Raw genomic sequence first — 18,916 nt, forward strand, 5'->3', positions numbered from 1 at the left:
ACACTCCTGTTAAACAGGAATGGAGTTTGTATTTTTGGAACTGTATTCTAAAGCTGGAAATTATATAAAAGGTGCCTTAGACTCTGCTGGAGCACCAGTAGTTGGAACTTCTCTTGGACATATTTCAGATGGGTGAAGGGAGCACAAAGCCCAGTCTTTTGTTAAGTGGACAGAAAAACAAGCTGGGTTTCAGTTAAATCCAATGCTATTTGAATAAATCTTAGATCTTAATAGTTAAAGAAGCTAATCTGTGTGAATAGTGTGAATTAACATTATTGTTGAAACGCTAGTAAGCCAAGCTGGCTGACCACAAAGGAAGATGCTTGTCTTGTACAGGAAACATCTGCCACAGTGTTCAGCACCAAGATAAAACTGACAAATGTTCTTTGGAAGTGCAACACATTGTAATTTTTTTCTGCAAAAAATTCATAGATAGAAAATGGAGCTTATTCACCTTTTGAGGTGAAATAAAGTTGGAGTTTGGCACCAGTTAAACCAGGGTTGAAATCCTTGAGGTGCATTTTGTGTCAATTGTTTTACATCTGCCTAAAAGGGCTAGATAGATCAATGGGCGATGGATTGACATCACAAGTGCCTTAACTATTCATTTTCTGAGATAGTTTCCTGATGATAGAAATTACTGTTACATGTAAACTTGGATTATTAATGGTTTGTGACTATTTCCTGTGAACACGTTCATGGTCACATTTGATATCTGCATTTGGTGTGTTTTGTTTATTTTGTGAACTCCAACCAGCACAGCAAGCTGCCTACTGCAGTTTTCACATGAAACTCATTTAGATACCCCTGGATCCATTCTAATTGTTGTATTCTCAATTGTAATATGAGAAATAAGTTTTGAGCTGAAAGATTCCTGATCAATGGTCATGCACAGCTAGAATTACTTATGTTGAGCTTGAGCTCATGCTGCTGGGAGTGAAGGTAAATTCAGCTGTCATTTCCAGCCATAAAGGGCACTCTCCAAAATATCACCAATACAGCAAATATGGCAGCAAACAACTGACAGTGTGAATGCAATATGTAAAGGACGTCGTTCAACTGCACAAGACAATGGAAGTTCTGAATAAAACTGCCAAGGTAAGACATCTGAGCTGCTTTCTTAGCTATTATATTTATATATGTCAAATTCTAAATATCAAAAAGTGTTTCCTTATTTGTTGTTAACTTTTAGCCTATGCCATCCAAAACATTCATACAGCCTTACAATGTTTACAATTCATGCACATAGTTCATATTTCAGCACAGCACAACTTCAAGCTGCGACTTACAATGGAACTGCTGTTACATTGACACTTAAAAGGAGCTCACACAGCAAATCCTTCCACCACAATCTAATATGATAGGTGTTAATTTATTGATACACAGGAGAGACAGTAACTTGGCCACTTGAATATCAATACATGTGCTTCTTCAGCTTGCAACATCTTAGAACTCCTCTATTTGCTGGACAATAGATTCACAATTAAAATTAACAGGTTTGAACTGAACTTGCACCCAGAAATGACAAATCCTTCTAACCCTTTGTGGAGATCTTGTTTGACATCATTGGCTGAAAGGGTTGAGAGTTGATTGGAAGGTTGAACTAGAGGCTACTTCAAGCTCCAGGCTATGTTCATGCCATGTTTTGCCTCTCTGTTCACATCCAGGCACTCAATCAGCCACAAAACGTCATAGACACATATAGCAATGTAAGCTCACTTTGCTGCCAGACCTGCTGAGTTTTTCCAGGTAATTCTGTTTTTGTTTTGGATTTCCAGCATCCGCAGTTTTTTTGTTTTTATCACTTTAAATGTGTCTCTTGGCCCACACAGCATCCTGCACTACAAAACTACGCAGGTTTTATATAATAGAGTAGAACTTTGAGTCCTCATACAAGAAGAGATACCTAGCATGCTTTGGTCATGTGTTAGAAATGTATGGGCCTGTTGCTCATTGTTTTTCATCCACTTTAGTACAACTATGCCCAAGGTAATTTATTTCTAATCATGTGGAAAAAAGAAGCCACTCAGCACGCGATGGTATTGATGTTAGTTGAAGAAGTGCAGAAGACAGTATTGCAGAACATGCTCTGACCAAATTCTCAGTGTCACATGAGCAGCAGGATTTCTTTAAAGAGGCAGCTCAGATCTGTACATTTGTGCACCAGCTTTCCTGGCTGGACTGGTATTTCCGGAGTTACAATTCCTCATTCATGGTCTGCACCCTGCGCTGGTCTCGAATGCAAATTATCTTTTGTCTCCCTATATAGTAGGCCTTCTTGTATTAAATAGCTATGGACTATGATGATCTTGGAATTTCTGGGTGAGAGGGACAGGGATGAGGCTGGGCTATAAATCAGCCTTGATGCAGAACCAGCCAGCTCCTGGAAGAGTCAGGTATAAAGTAAAGGGGTAATTCGCAGTATGAGTGTGAGTGGAAAACTGGCTATTATGGCTCAGGTTCCTGCTTCTGCACTGATTCAAGACTGCTTTGTATTAACTTAAATAGCTAAGTGACCTATAAAGATCAATACATACAAACTTACGAATTAGGAGCAGGAGTAAGCCTACTCTGCCATTCAATAAGATCATGGCTGCTCTGACTTCTCCATATTCTTGCCTACCCCCTATAACGTTTCACTCCCTTACTTAGCAAGAATCTATCTACCTCTGCCTTAAAAATACACAAAAGGTGGAATTTTACGGCCGCTCTTGCTGGCAGGATTTTCCAGTCCCGCCAAAGTCAGTGGCCAGAATTTTTACATTGGTGTGTGGGGGCGTAAAATGATGCACGGTGACATCGGGCAAGTGTCCTGACGTCACCACGCACCATTGTGCTATTTCGGTGGGCGGGCGATGATCTCTGATGCGCGCCCGCCATTAATGGGCCACTTAAGGCCCTTGAGGCAGTAATTGACACTGATATTTTGGGGCCTGTACCATCTTCAGATTGTTGCACGGGTGCAACGGGCAGGCGGGTAGGCCGCATTTTTATAAACCTCATCCACAGGCGGGATAAGAGGGGTGAGTGGGGTCGCGAGTGTTATTTGTCAGGCATTTAATGCTTAAACTTACTGCTACTTGCCTGTGTGAGTAAGGATACTTCAAAACTCTTCACTTGGATGGGAGTAACAGGCTTCAGGTGCGAACTCTGGAGTAAACATTTTTGGGGCCTTGCTGGTTTCAGGAAGCCTTCCCTTAGCCTGGGAATAGGAGTTGTGCTCTCCACTGGAGGCACCTCCTCTGAGGAGGAAGGGAGGGCCAGATGTGGGAGAAGGCCAGGAGTCCACATTCAGGCTCCAGGGCAGCCACCTTTGGGAGGAGAGGTGCAGGCAAAAGGGGCACAGGGCCAACAGGAAATCCAGGGCGGAAGGGTCCACAGAAGACGCCACAATCCTGCTGCCAAGGTATACAGGCGGTGAAGCAGCTACCTCAATATGTCTGAAATGCAGTGCCAAAGGAGGCTCCATCTCTCAAGGAAGACAGTGAACTCCATTTTTCAGATGATAGGCCCTGAGATCTGCGCCAACTGTGTGGGTGGACACCCCATGCCAGTGGCGTTGAAGGTCGTGGCTGCCCTCAACTTCTAAGCCTCCGGCTCTTTCCAGGAATCAGTGGGTGATCTTTGTGGGGTCTCCCAGTCAGCTGTCCACACTTGTGTCAAGCAGGTGACAGACGCTCTGTTCAGGCGTGTATTGACCTTCATCCACTACCACTGGGATGAGGCCAGCCAGACAGAGCGAGCCAGAGACTCCGTGGCCATTGCTGACGTCTCCTGCGTCCAGGGTGCTATAGACTGTACACGTGGCCATCAAGGCGCCAGCAGGTGAACCCGGTGCCTTCATCAACAGGAAAATATTCCACTCCTTGAACGTGCAGATAGTGTGTGATCACAAGATGCTGATTCTACAAGTCTGTGCAAGGTACTCAGGCAGCTCCCACAAAGTCTACATCCTCAGACACTCCCAGGTGCCGGGGCTCTTCGGTGTTCCAGCCCGGCTGGATGGATGGCTGCTGGGTGACAAGGGCTACCCCCTTAGAAGGTGTCATGATGCCTCTCCACCATCCAAGAACAGAGGCTGAGCATCAGTACAATAGGAGTGACACCTCCACAAGGGTGATGGTAGAGAGAACCATCGGTCTTCTCAAGATGTGCTTCCGATGCCTGGACCGTTCAGGGGGCACATTCCAATACCCCCCCAGATCGTGTATCGCTGATAGTGGTTGCATGCTGCACTCTCCACAATCTGTTGCTGGAAAGGGGCGATGCAGTGGAGGAAAGATGTAGACGCAGATGCTCCGGCTGCACATGATGAGTCCAGTAGTGAGTCTGAGGATGAGCACGCACAGGAGAATACTGAGAGGGTAAATACTGACCCCAGCATCCTCCATGGAGTCTGGGACACCCGGGAGGCCTTAATCCAACAAACCTTCAGCTAACCACCACAGATGGACCTCCAACACAAGCAGGGCTGCAGGCTCCATACTCGATACCTGACAGCAACATCTGCCTGGTTAGGAACATTAACTATGTGCCTTGTCAATAAAACTCGATGACAAACAAGTCACTCATAACATCATGGGTTCCCGTCCACCTGCAGAAGTAAGGAATCACCCTGAGCCATGCTCACATATAAACATTTAATGAATTAAAAAAATAAAGCAGGAACGGAACAGCATCACACCAATTTGTCATCAACTCATAGCGGGGCAACATAAAACCACCAGTGAGAAGTCCGTGGTGTGCCTAAGATGCCTTAAGTTTATGTTTCTGGGTGCGACGTCTAGGTGCTGCCCCCTCATTGGCACTGGCATTTGAGATAGCCTGCTAACTGTGCTATCCTGTTGGCCTCGATGACCTCGATGACTCTGGCCCATGGAACCTGTGATGGCCCCGCCTGGGAGAGAGTGGCCAGTTCCACGGCTGGCATCTCCCCAGTCACCGCAGCCTCATCGGATCCCATGGTCACTGGCAGAGGGGTGGAGGAGCTGCTACCCTCATCCGGAGCGCCCTGAGAGGCCCCCGCAGAGATGTCAGGCAGCTCCTGCACTGACATGATGGATGGGCACTGAGCTAGGATATTTGGTGCCCAATCCATCTCCCACATGGCACTGACAGGCGGAGGTCAATGCCGCTGTGAGGGCTTGCTGGTCCGAGCGCAACCCCAGGGGGCCCTGATTGTTCTCCTGGAGGAGCCTCTCCATGAGAGTCGCCACTCTCTCCATGGAGGAAGCGTGGCTCTCGGCCATGAGGCTCATTGCATCGGTGATGCTCTGCGTGGACTCTTCTAGCACAGGGACCATGCCACGCATTGCCTCATGTACCTCCGCCAGATCCTCCCGCATACACCGCTGGATGTCCAGCATCTTCTGCCTCACGGACAACTCCAGAGGCACATCATCAGCCACCTTCTGAGCATGTGCCTGGTCCCCTGCAGTCCTCCGACTGCCGGCGCCCTGGGCACTCTCTGTCTCCAGCTGCACCTGAAGTGGGTGTGAAGTGCCCTCACCGCTGTGCCTTGGGACACTAACCGATGATCTAATTCCCACCAAGGTGCTATATCTGCACTGGTGCCTACCCGGCAGAGATGGTATGAAGCTGATGATTCCATTTGTTCTGAGCCCTCAGGTGTCTGAGGTGTCCCCTCTGCCTCCTCCTCCCGGTCCAGCTCCGGTGATGCTGAAAGGAAGAACAAGGACATTTGATTAGTTAAAGTGGAGACAATGTCAATGTGCATGCCTGGCCCTGGATCAATATGCGCTTATCCTTCCATAATCAATGGACAACCCATGTTGGAAGCTTCAATCACTGAACATTCAACCGTGGGATAGCTGCTGGGACACACATGGTGACCTCAGTGCATGGCACTCTTACCTCCCCATGGCACCCCAGCCTCACCGCCATGGGTTGACCTGGGCATATGGTGTGTATCCAGCTCCACCGCCGTCTGCTGGTATCTGGTGATTATGGCCAACTGGACCTGGCCTCCGCCAGTCTGCATCCACTCTTCTCATGAAAAGGAGAGAGGACCATTAATAAGTCCATCCTGTACCTGGATTGCCATCTCATCCCTGCCACCCCCACCTGAGTGGGACATTGCAGGGCTCCAGTGAATTATCATCCTGCAGCTGCTGCACACTCAATGAAGCCAGGGCTGACCCCCTCGGCCCACATGCTGCCTCCATCACATTTGCCATCACACAGTCTAACCTTGCAAAACAAGGACACACAAGCATGTGGAATGCCAAGAGCAGCAGATAGATCAATGCCCTGCCACCTGGAAGCTTCCCTTCCAGCATGTCAGCAGCCTGACTTTGACATGTTTTGCAGTTCGAGCACTATGCCTAGGTGCAGATCCTTGAGGTAGCCCCCAAAACAGTACTCTGGGTATCAGTCTATCACATGCTGCCGGTGCAGAACCCATCTCATCACTACCATCTCAGGGTGAACTAGGCATGTGCAATATCTGCTGGTCCACCCAGTGAGGGACACATGCCGTGAATGATTCAATGCTGTAACTGCACTCAGAGTTGGGGGTGGGGGGCACTGGGAGTAAAGCCTACCTGTTGTATTAAGAGACCTCTGCCAACATGGTACTCACGCTTCCTGAGTGCAAGAGGTTGTTGAAACGCTTGTGGCACTGGACCCATGTGCGTCGCACCGCATCATGGGAGCTGTCTATGTCTGCCACCTCCTCCCAGGCACGTTTGGTCAGATGTGGGTGTCCCCTCCTCCTGTCCTTAGGAATGAGGACCTCCCACCATGCTTCCACTTCCTCCAGGAGGGCAGCTAGGCACTCGTCAGAAAAGCGAGGGGCACAGTGTGCCGCTGCCCTACCTTCCTGCCTGGCCTGCGCACCAGAAGTGCTCTGGGAGTCCTTCTGTTTGCCATGATGCACAGCCTTTGCAAGGCTGTCTGCGCGTTATTTGAACAGGCCGCCGGGTTGCCATTGGACCGGTGGTCAATGCACTCCCGCCACTGCCTGCCCACTACCGCTATTCTCGGGAGCCATGTTTCACGCTGCGCAGGCCTTAATTGGCCAGCCCACATAAAATGGCGGCATGGAGCCGATCGTGGGCAGCAATTGGCTCTGCACCCGCCTGCGCCCGCTCCTGAATGGCCTGCCTGATAGGGAGAAAATTCTCCCCAGTGGACTTTTGAATGGCTTAACGCATTTTATGACCCTACCCCTGCCACGATGAGGCTATACCATTCCGTCCAAAGGCTTTGCTCCCACAGCCCTTTGAGAAGGAGAATTCCAAAGACTTATGACCCTCTGCGAGAAATAATTTCTCCTCATTCCTGTTGTAAATGGGTGACCCCTTACTTTTAAATAGTGACCCCTGGTTCTAGATTCTCCCACAAGAGGAAACATCATTTCTACATCCACCCTTAAGACACCTTAAGATCTTACATTATCATCCAAATTACTTATCTAAATTGTGACAAGTTGAGGCCCCAGCACAGGTCCCTGTGGCACACCACTTGTTACATTTTGCCAACCAGAAAATGGTCCATGTATCCTGCTTCGTGTTAACTAGCCAATCTTCTGTCCATGCCAATATGTTATCCCCTACATCATAACCTATTATTTTTCACAATAATCTTTGATGTGGCACCTTATCAAATGCCTTCTGGAAATCTAAGCACTAAGAATCCTTTATCCATAGCACATGTTGCTTCCTCAAAGAACTGCAATAGATTGGTTAAACATGATTTCCCCTTCACAAAACATGATGATTTTGCCTGATTACCTTGAATTTATCTAAGCGGCCTGCTATAACGTCTTTAATAATAGCTTTTGACATCCTCCCTATGACAAATGTTAAGCTAACTGGCCTGTAGTTCCCTGCTTTCTGTCTCCCTCCCTTTTTGAATAAAGGTATTACATTTGTTATTTTCCAATCTAATGGAACCTTCCCACATCAGGCAAATATTGGAAAATTAAAGCCAATGCATCAACTATCTCACTCACCAATTCTTTTAAGACCCTAGGATGAAGTCCATCAGGACCCAGGGACTTGTCAGCCCGCAGCTCCAACAATTTTCTCAATGCCACTTCCCCGGTGATCTAAGTTCAGAGTTGACTGTCATTTGTGGCTACATTTATATGTTCTGGTAAATGATGAGTTTAGACCAATCCTAAATTCTGACGTTGCTGCCCTTGAATGTACTGATCTAATTTATGCACTAGAAAATAGTGGTAATTGGGAACAACAGCTGAGGAATGCTGATGCTAGAATCTTATAAGTTATTTGCTTTGTTTTATTGTGCCTCTAGAAATTGGCTTCAACAAGAACTTTGGATTGGTCTTTTGTCAAATTTTTATGGAGGGTTTTAGCTTTAAGACTGTTTAAAGTTTGAGAAATTTCACAAAACTGTAATGCTACTTGTAGGCGGCTTTCCAATGAGGATTCTCCTTTTTAAAATATATACTTTGAAAGATGATGAAGAGGAGGATTGGCACAGAAACTGGGAAGTTGAGTTCATATGGCAGTAATGTAAGAAAAAAAAATAGGACTTATATCTATATAGTGTCACTGATGACTTCAGGACATCTCAAAGAATTTTACATTCAATGAAGGACTTTTTGAAGTGCACTCATTGTTGTAATGTAGGAAACACAACAGACAATTTGTGACCATATCACAGTGTGGTCCCATAACAGCAATGTGATAATAACCGGATAATATGATTTTTAGTGATACAAAAGCAAAATACTGCAGATGCTGGCAATCTGAAATAAAACCAGAAAATGCTGAAATTCTCATCTGGTCAGGCATCATCAGTGAAGTGAGAAACAGATGTCCTTTAGGGAAGGAAATCTGCTGTCCTTACCTGGTCTGGCCTATATGTGACTCCAGACCCACAGCAATGTAGTTGGCTCTTAAATGCCCTATGAACAAGGGCAATTAAGGATGGGCAATAAATGGCTGGCCTAACCGGCAACGTCCACCTCTCATGAACGAATAAAAAAAACAATTAACATTTCAGGTCAATGACTTTTCAACAGTGATGTTGGTTGAGGGATTAGCATTGACTAGGACACGGGCGATAATTCCTCTGCTCTTCTTCAAATAGTGACATGGGATCTTTTACATGCACTTGCATGGACAGGCAGGGCCTTTGTTTAATGTCTCATTCAAGAGACTTTCACCACTGCAGCACTACCTCAGCATTGCATAAGAGGATCAGCCTAGATTTTATTGCTCAAGTCTCTGTGAGTAGGAAGTGAACACTCAACCTCTGACTCAGAGGTATGGGTGTTACATTGAGCCACTGCACTGTAGGAGATCCAAACCTTCCTACAGATACTCAACCACAGACACAGAATATCCTATTTGAGTACCTCCCTGAAATTATCTATAAGAAGGAAGTGATTCACTCTGGCACCATTCTATAAGCTGATCCATAAACTTTTGCATGAAATAGTACAACAGTTAAGAGAAGGTCACTACTTCATTAACTTTTTAGCCAATAACTTATTCCAAGGGGCAAGCGGTTACCTCTACTAAGTATGTCAATTTACTGACCATTTTTGTATAATGCAAATAATAAATAATATGTTTGCCAGTACAGCCCAGTTCATTACTTTACGCACAGGAGGAAAATAATTATATGAATGAGCCATCAACTTTCATCAAATCAGTGGATTTCTATGAGTGCATGAAGCTATAGATTTTACTCATTTGCCATCATGTGCTGACCACCCAGCTTCTCCTCCTGGTCCCCAGGTTGGCCATTATTGTGAACAGTTCTCTTCAGGTGTTGTGCCTCTCTCTTTTAAATCTGCTGTCATCATCTCCTCCTCAAAAAAGCAACTCTTGACCCCACCGTCCTTGTATGCCATCACCTCATCTCCAACCTCCATTTCCTCTCCAAAGTCTTTGAACATGTTGTTGCTCCCCAAATATCTGCCCATCATTCCCAAAAATCAATGTTTGAATCCCTCCAATCAGGTTTCAACCCCTGCCCCAAAATGGCTCTTATCAAAGTCACAAATGGCATTCTATGTGACAAATGCTGGCCTTGCCAGGCTGTCTGCTACCTTTCGCACTATCCTCCTCCAACTCCTGTCCACTGTTGTCCAATGAGTGGAACTGCCCTGCCTGGCTTCATTCTTCTCTATCTAATCGTAGCCAGAGTATTACTTGCAATGTCTTCTCTTCCTGCTCCCACACCATCACATCTAGTGTCTCTCAAGGGATCTATCCATTGCCCCCTCCTATTTCTTTTCTACATGCTGTCTCTTGGTGAACTCATTCAAAAGCACAGCATCAGTTATCAACATTAGTAGGCATTTGAAGGCATGACCACCACTGAAGCAATTAAAATCAGGGATGTTCAAGAGGCCAGAATTAAAACAACACAGATATCTTGGAGGCCTGTGGGGCTGGAGGAGATTACAGAGATAGGGACAGATGAGGCCATGGAGGGATTTGTAAACAAGGCTGAAAATTATAGAAAACAAGGCATTGCCAATGTAGGTCAGCAAACGCAAGGATAGAATTGAACATAATTTGGTGCGAGGTAGGACACTGGTGGCAGAGTTTTGGATGACCTCAAGTTTACAGAAGGTAGAATTTGGGAAGCAAGCCAGAAGTGCCTTGGAATAGAGGTAACAAAGCCATGAACAAACAGGCAACAGTGGATCAGTGATTGTTATACATACTGAACAAAGCTGCAAGTTTTACCCATTGATATTTAGTAAAACATACTTAAGAGTTTGTTAAATTTTCTAACAACATGCTCAGAACTTCAGGGTATTTTGTTTTATTCTGATCACGATAAAAGACATCCCTGATGGAGGAGATATACTTACTAAATTCTTGACTGAGCAGAGATTCAAGATTTACTATACACAGTTGTGTAGGTTTGAAGATTGGAAAGGGAATGGAGGAAACTGACATTAAACACAGCTTACTGTTTCCTTCGGAGTTCGAAAAATGGAAAAGTAAGTGCTACCCCTATGTAAAAAAACCACTCATATGAGTCACCAACACCCACTGAAAAAAAATCAGATAAGTTTTAATGTCACTGTGGTTTGCCAAAATTTTCTTAACTGCATGATGACTACCATGGTCAGTTACAGGCTAAGATACTTTTGAGCAGATTTTCATTTTACTTATTTGGGTGATAATGCATTGGTGTAGATTATACACCTTGGGTGGAATTTAATTGCCCCCCTTGTCCGCCAGGATTTGGCTGGGAGGCAGGGATGGGGATCCATATAGGTGGGTGGGAAGGCACCAAGCGGAGAACCCACAGCCTTCCTGACTCTCCCCCGATTAAGTGATTAATTCAGGGGCAGGAACGGTTGAGGACGGCCTTCCCACGCAGAGGCTAATAGAGGCCCTAAAGTGCCCAATTATTACAAGTGCCACAAGGCATCACAATAATGTCTGCAGCTCATGCCCACACTTATGATGCAGTGATCAGGTGACATCAGCACTGCCACTTTAGAACTCAGTGCTCCAACCAACATCGTCTCTGAACCTCACACAGTTGAACACACATTCAGCATCAGGGAGGCCCCCTCCCCTGACCCACATCAGCACTTTTAAAAAGGATTATCAATTAATTGCTGGTTAGTTTCTGGGTTGATTTCTTCTCAAATTGTACACGTTTTGGTGCTTTCCGTAGTAGTTTCAAATTTCAAAAGTCTACAGAGAGTGGTGTAGGAGGTTGCTGACTTCAAGGTTTCTGTGCAACTGTTTCTTCCTAGACATGGGTGCTTTAGCAGGCTTTCCTCTTGGAATTTAACATGACTGGCAAAATAAATCCATTCAGAGTAGGACAAGCTGTTGGAGGAGGAGGAGGGGGAGAAGGGCTTTCAGCAGGAAGCTATATAGACCCATAGTTTTCAGGGGGCAACTCTCCGAACTGAACTTCATCAACAACCCAATATTTGAGATGTCTCTGCTTCACTAACAATGTAATCACTGAAATCTGCCAATTGCTGTAGCCACAATTCCAACTTCAGAGCAGGGTAAGGACTGCATTGCTAATGGTGCCAATGGCTATGAGCATTTGTGCATCCTTCTCCCTCCAGGCTAGTGCTGAATATATCAGCAACATCTCGCAGTTTGCAGTCCATTGTTACTCCAGGGATGGCCCTGAGGATCTTTATTCAAAGAGAAACAATTTAATTTCATTCCCTCTTTCCACAGACAAGCAGATGGAGCAAGAACTGTTTTCCCATGGTTCAGGGTGCTACTGACTGCTTCTCAGGTGTTGATTTCAATTCTGCTATGTACTGGAACTAAAAGAGATTCCATTCCACAACATCCAGCTGATGCGTGACCATAGGCATGTTGCCTTCTTTCTGCAGCAGCCCACAAGGGCCAGCTGTATTTCTGCCATCAGAGCAAACCGAAGAATGGCCACTGAGCAAGGTATCCATTGACCATATGGCTAATGACTAAAATTAGCAACCCACACATACGTGAGCAGTATGCATACAATGAAAGCAACGCTACCATGCTGAAATAACGATTCCACTGCCAGGACAGCTTGAGTTTACAAAAGGGAAATTATAAAAGTAAAATACTGTGGATGCTGGAAATCTGAAACAAAAACAAAAATAGCTGGAAAAACTCAGCAGGTCTGACAGCATCTGTGGAGAGGAACACAGTTAACGTTTCGAGTCCATTGGACTCTTCATCAGAACTAAGGTAAAATAGAAATGAGATGAAATATAAGCTGGTTGAGGGGGGTGGGACAGGTAGAGCTAGATAGAGGGCCAGTGATAGATGGAGGCAAAGAAGAGATTGCCAAAGATGTCATAGACAAAAGGACAAAGGGGTGTTGATGGTGGTGATATTAGCTATGGAATGTGCTAATGATGACATTAAGGGTAGAAATCAGGACGAGTAGGTGACAGAAAGCCCTAGTGGGGATGGGGTAGGGGGAAGGGATTGAAATGGGCTAAAATAAAACAATGAATGGAAATGCATTTAAAAATAATAGAAATAGGTGGGAAAAGAAAAACATATTAAAAAAAATTTATATTAAAAAATATAAATTATTGGAAAAAGGGAGATCGGAAAGTGGGTGGGGATGGAGGAGAAAATACATGATCTGAAGTTGTTGAGCTCAATGTTAAGTCCGGAAGGCTGCAAAGTGCCTAACTGGAAGATGTGGTGCTGTTCCTCCAGTTTGCATTGAGCTTCACTGGAACATAGCAGCAGGCCAAGGATGGACATGTGGGCATGAGAGCAGGGTGGTGTGTTGAAATGGCAAGCAACAGGGAGGTCCGGGTCATGCTTGCGGACAGACTGAAGGTGCTCTGCAAAGCAGTCATCCAGTCTGCATTTGGTCTCTCCAATGTAGAGGAGACCGCATTGGGAGCAGGGAACGCAGTAGACTAAATTATAGGAAGTGCAAGTGAAATGCTGCATCACTTGAAAGGAGTGTTTGGGCCCTTGGACGGTGAGGAGGGGCGAAGTAAAGGGGCAGGTCTGCGATTGCATGGGAAGATGCTGTGGGAGGGGGCAGAAGTGTAGGGGGTGATGGAGGAGTGGACCAGGGTGTCCTGGAGGGAACCGTCCCTATGGAAGGCCGACGGGGAGGTGGGGGGGGGGGTGGTGAAGGGAAGATGTGTTTGGTGGTGGCATCATGCTGGAGTTGGTGGAAATGGCGGAGGCGGGTGGAGTGATAAGTGAGGACAAGGGGGACCCTATCATGTTTCTGGGAGGGAGGAGAAGGCGTGAGGGCGGATGCGCGGGAGATGAGCCGAACACGGTTGAGGGCCCTGGCAACAACCATGGGTGGAAAACCTCGATTAAGGAAGAAGGAAGACATGTCAGAGGAACTGTTTTTGAAGGTAGCATCATCAGAACAGATGCGACTGAGGCGAAGGAACTGAGAGAATGGGATGGAGTCCTTACAGGAAGCAGGGTGTGAGGAGCTGTAGTCGAGGTAGCTCAGGGGGTTGGTAGGCCTGTAATGAATATTGGTGGACAGTCTATCAACAGAAATTGAGACAGAGAGGTCAAGGGAGGGAAGGGAAGTGTCAGTGATGGACCATGTGAAAATGATGGAGGGGTGGAAATTGGAAGCAAAATTAATAAATTTTTCCAGGTCCAGACAAGAGCATGAAGTGGCACCGAAGCAGTCATCGATGTAACGGAGAAAGAGTTGTGGGAGGGGGCCTGAGTAGGACTGGAACAAGGAATGTTCCACATACCCCAAAAAGAGACAGGCATAACTGGGGCCCATGCGGATACCCATAGCCACACCTTTTATTTGGAGGAAGTGAGACGAGTTTAAGGAGAAATTGTTCAGTGAGAGAACAAGTCCAGCCAGACGGAGGAGAGTGGTGGTGGAGGGGGATTGTTCGGGCCTCTGTTCGAGGAAGAAGCAGAGGCGAAGGAACTGAGAGAAAAAGGGAAATCATGCTTGACAAATCTACTGGAATTTTTCGAGGATGTAACTAGTAGAGTTGATGAGGGATAGCCAGTGGAGGTGGTGTATTTGGACCTTCAGAAGGCTTTCAACAAAGAGGTTAGTGTGTAAAATTAAAGTGCATGGGATTGGGGGTAGTGTATTGAGATGGATAGAAAACTGGTTGGCAGACAGGAAACAAAGAGTAGGAATAAATAGGTCTTTTTCTGAATAGCAGGCAGTGACTAGTGGGGTACCGCAGGGATCGGTGCTGGGACCTCAGCTATTCACAATATATATTAATGATTTAGATGAGGGAACTAAATGTAAAATCACCAAGTTTGCAAATGACACAAAGCTGGGTAGGAGGGTGAGCTGTGAGGGGGATGCAGAGATACTTCAGTGTGATTTGGAAAAGGTGAGTGAGTGGGCAAATGCATGGCAGATGCAGTATAATGTGGATAAATGTGAGGTTATCCACTTTGGTATCAAAAACAGGAAGGCAGATTAATATCTGAATGCCTATAAATTGAGAGAGGGGAATGTGCAACGAGACCTGGATGTCCTCGTACACCAGTCGCTGAAGGTAAGCATGCAGGTGCAGCAGGTGGTAAAGAACGCAAATGGTATGTTGGCCTTCATTGTGAGATGATTCAAGTACAGGAGCAGAGATGTCTTGCTGCAGTTATAGAGTCTTGGTGAGACTACACCTGGAATAATATGTGCAGCTTTGGTCTCCTTATCTGAGGAAGGATGTTCTTGCTATAGAGGGAGTGCAGCGAAGGTTTACCAGGCTGATTCCTGGGATGGCAGGACTGACATATGAGGAGAGGTTGAGTCGGTTAGGATTATATTCGCTGGAGTTCAGAAGAATGAGAGGGGATCTCACAGAAACCTATAAAATTCCAACAGGACTAGACAGGGTAGATGCAGGAAGAATGTTCCCAATGGTGGAGGAATCCAGAATCAGGGGTCACAGATTGAGGATACGGGGTGGACCATTTAGGACTGAGATGAGGAGAAATTTCTTCACCCAGAGAGTGGTGAGCCTGTGGAATTCGCTACAGAAAGTAAATGGGGCCAAAACATTGTCTGTTTTCAAGAAGGAGTTAGATATAGCTCTTGGTGCGAAAGGGATCAAAGGATGTGGGGAGAAAGCGGGAGTGGGTTATTGAGTTGGATGATTAGCCATGATCATAATGAATAGCTTACTCCTGCTCCTATTTTTCTATGTTTCTAGGAACCCTGCAACACACAACCAAGTCGGTCTCAAGGTGTGTGGTGGTGTGCTGCATAACCTCGCCATCATGAAACAACAGACCTTGCCACACCTATCAGGTGAGAAGTTGAGGAGCAGGAGTACAAGCAGGAGTATGAGGAGGAGGATGGGAGGTCGCAATCTAGACAGCCCCTTTCTGTCTGGGCTGTACTTGAAGAACTCTTTAAATTGTGATACAAGCAATCACAACCTCAAAACCTATTCACCAACAGTCCCACACTCATTAACGTCTTTCTATCGCCACCACCAACGTTTATTTCCAAAGCACTTTAAAGTAATGAACCATCCCAAGACACTTCACAGTGGCGTTTTAAAACAAAGTATGACACTGAACCACATTAGGAGGTATTATGTCACATGACCAAAGCCATCAAATTGTCTTCTTGACCACAATGCAGAAATAAAAGTCAATGCAAATAAAAATTCCAAACCAAATTTTAAATGAATTCATGCCATATTGCGCAAAAATTTAAACTAATCATCCTCTCTTTATGTTGGCTTCTGTGTGCCTTTGCTTATCCTAGTGTTCCTTTGCTGCAGTACCCCAGTGGCTGCAGCATGGTCAGTGGGAGGCTGCTAACTTTCACTGGAGAAGACTATCTTGATGGTCTTGGAGGATGAGCTCAAACAGATTTGGGCTTAGAAGGTCAGACTTTAGACTACACCACCTTAGCATAGAGTCATAGGGTTTACAGCACAGAAACAGACCCTTTGGTCTATCATGTCCATGCCGGCCATCAAACACCTATCTACCCTAATCCCATTTTCCAGCACTTGGCCCGTAGCCCTGTGTGCTATGGCGTTTCAAGTGCTCATCCAAATACTTCTTAAATATTGTGAGGGTTCCTGCCTCTACCACTCCGCCTCAGGCAGCGTCTTCCAGATTCCAACCACCCTCTGGGTGAAACAATTTTTCCTCAAATCCCTTCTAAGCCTCCTGCCCCTTACCTTAAATCTATGCCCCCTGGTTATTGACACCCCTGCTAAGGGGAAAAGTTTCTTTCTTTCTACCCTATCTATGCCCCTCATAATTTTGTATACCTCTACAGGTACCCCCTCTCAGCCTTCTCTGTTCTAAGGAAAACAACCCTAGCCTATCCAGTCTCTTCACAGATGAAATGTTCCAGCCCAGGCAGCATCCTGGTGAATGTCCTCTGCACCCTCTCCAGTGTAATCATATCCTTCCTATAGTGTGGGGACCAGAACTGTACACAGTACTCCAGTTGTGGCCTAACTAGTGTTTTATACAGCTCCAACATAACCTCCCTGCTCTCATATTCTATACCTCAGCTAATAAAGACAAGTATACCATATGCCTTCTTAACCACCCTATCTACCTGTGCTGCTGCCTTCAGGGATCTATGGACATGTACACCAAAGTCCCTCTAATCCTTTGTACTTCCTAGGGTCCTACCATTCATTGTGTATTCCCTTGCTGTGTTAGTCCTCTCAAAATGCACCACCTTACGCTTCTCATGATTAAATTCCACTGCTCAGCCTATCTATATTGTCCTACAATCCAAGGCTTTCCTCCTCACTATTTACGACACCACCAATTTTCGTGTCATCTCCGAACTTACTGATCATGCCTCCTTTATTCACGTCTAAATGGCAAGGATTCCAACACTGATCCCTGCGGTGCACCACTTGTCACAGGCTTCTAATCGTAAAAATAACCTTCGACCATCACCCTCTGCCTCCTGCCACTAAACCAATTTTGGATTTAATTTGCCAAATTACTCTGGATCCCACGGGGTCTTAGCTTCTTGACCATTCTCTCATGCAGGACTTTGTCAAAAGCCTTACTGAAATCCATGTAAACTATATCAACTACACTACCCTCATCTACACAACTAGTCACCTCCTTGATAAATTCAATCAAATTTGTTAGACATGATCTCCCCATCACAAAGCCAGGCTGTCTACCCCTGATTAATCCCTGCCTCTCCAAGTGGAGATTAATCCTGTCCCTCAGAATTTTTTCCAATAGTTTCCCTACCATTGCTGCTAGATTCACTGGCCTGTAACTACCTGGTTTGTCCCTACTACCCTTCTTGAATAATGGTACCACATTCGCTGTCCTCCAGTCTCCTTAGCACCTCTCCTGTGGCCAGAAATTTGATTTGAAAATTAATGTCAGAGCCCCTGCAATCTCCTCCCTTGCCTCACATAGCAGCCTGGGATACATCTCATCTGGGCTTGGGGATTCATCCACTTTTAAGCCTGCTAAAACTGCTAATACCTCCTTACTTTCAATGTTAATTTGTTCAAGTATATCTCAGTCCCCCTCCCTGATTTCTACACCTACATCGTCCTCCTCCATCGTGAACACAGATGAAAAGTAATCATTTAAAACCTCACCTACGACCTCCGGCTCCATGCACAGATTGCCTCTTTGGTCCCTAATGGGTCCTACTCTTTCCCTGGTTATCCTCTTGCCCTTAATATATTTATAAAATGCCTTGGGATTTTCTTTTAGCTTGCCGGTCAGTGTTTTATCATTCCCCCTCTTTGCTCTCCTAATTACTTTTTTAAGTACCCCCGTACACTTCCTATACTCCTCTAGGGCTTCCGCTGTTTTCAGTCTTCATTATCTGCCATAAGTCTCTTTTTTTCTTATCCAATCCCCTATATCCCTTGACATCCAGGGTTCCCTGGACTTGTCATGGGCAGGTTGATTCTCCAGTGATATTTCTTGAAAGCCTGTACAATGAATAATGTTATCATAAGTACACTCAACATGATCATATCAAATTTCTATCCTTGCTATTTTAAAAAGGAAGGACTTGTATTTATATAATGCTTTTCATGATTACCAGATGTCTCAAAGCACTCTACATTTTGAAAAGTACTTCATCGACTATAGTCACTGTTGTAATATAGGAAAGTAAAGCCAACATGTGCTCAGCAAACATGTGCAAACAGCAATGTGAGAATGACTAGATGATCGGTTTTTTGTGATGCTGATTGGGTTTACGATACCACTCTTCTTAAAAATAGCGCCATAGGATTGTTTACATCCACCCAAACAGGTAGATGAGGCTTTGGTTTAAGATCTCATCTGAAAGGTGGAATTTTCAACAGTGCAGCCCCCCCTCGGCACTGCAGTAGAATATCAGCTTTAATTATTGCATTCAAGCCCTGCTCTAGGGCTAAAGAAGTTTTAAGCACAATCTTAAAGGGAGTCAAGAAAGGTGATTAGGTTTAGGGGGTGGAATTCCAGAGTTTGGGGTCTACATGACTGAAGACACA

At 45.5% G+C, this 18,916-nt stretch overlaps 1 protein-coding gene across 3 annotated transcripts in view; it reads left to right on the forward strand.

The window, feature by feature from the left end:
- The first annotated feature begins 643 nt into the window (after positions 1 to 643).
- Positions 644 to 18,916, forward strand: part of chrna9a (cholinergic receptor, nicotinic, alpha 9a) — a 79,885-nt gene continuing 61,612 nt past the window's right edge. For 2 of the 3 annotated variants that reach the window (XM_041198517.1, XM_041198435.1), the window contains exons 1-2: positions 644 to 1,098; positions 15,626 to 15,723. The gene's annotated coding sequence lies outside the window, so the exon portion shown is untranslated. Of the gene's footprint in view, positions 1,099 to 12,485; positions 12,675 to 15,625; positions 15,724 to 18,916 lie in introns of those variants that run through there. The other variant, XM_041198473.1, reaches the window with a different exon arrangement.

This window comes from Carcharodon carcharias, chromosome 1, assembly GCF_017639515.1.
Source record: "Carcharodon carcharias isolate sCarCar2 chromosome 1, sCarCar2.pri, whole genome shotgun sequence".
NCBI lineage: Eukaryota > Metazoa > Chordata > Chondrichthyes > Lamniformes > Lamnidae > Carcharodon > Carcharodon carcharias.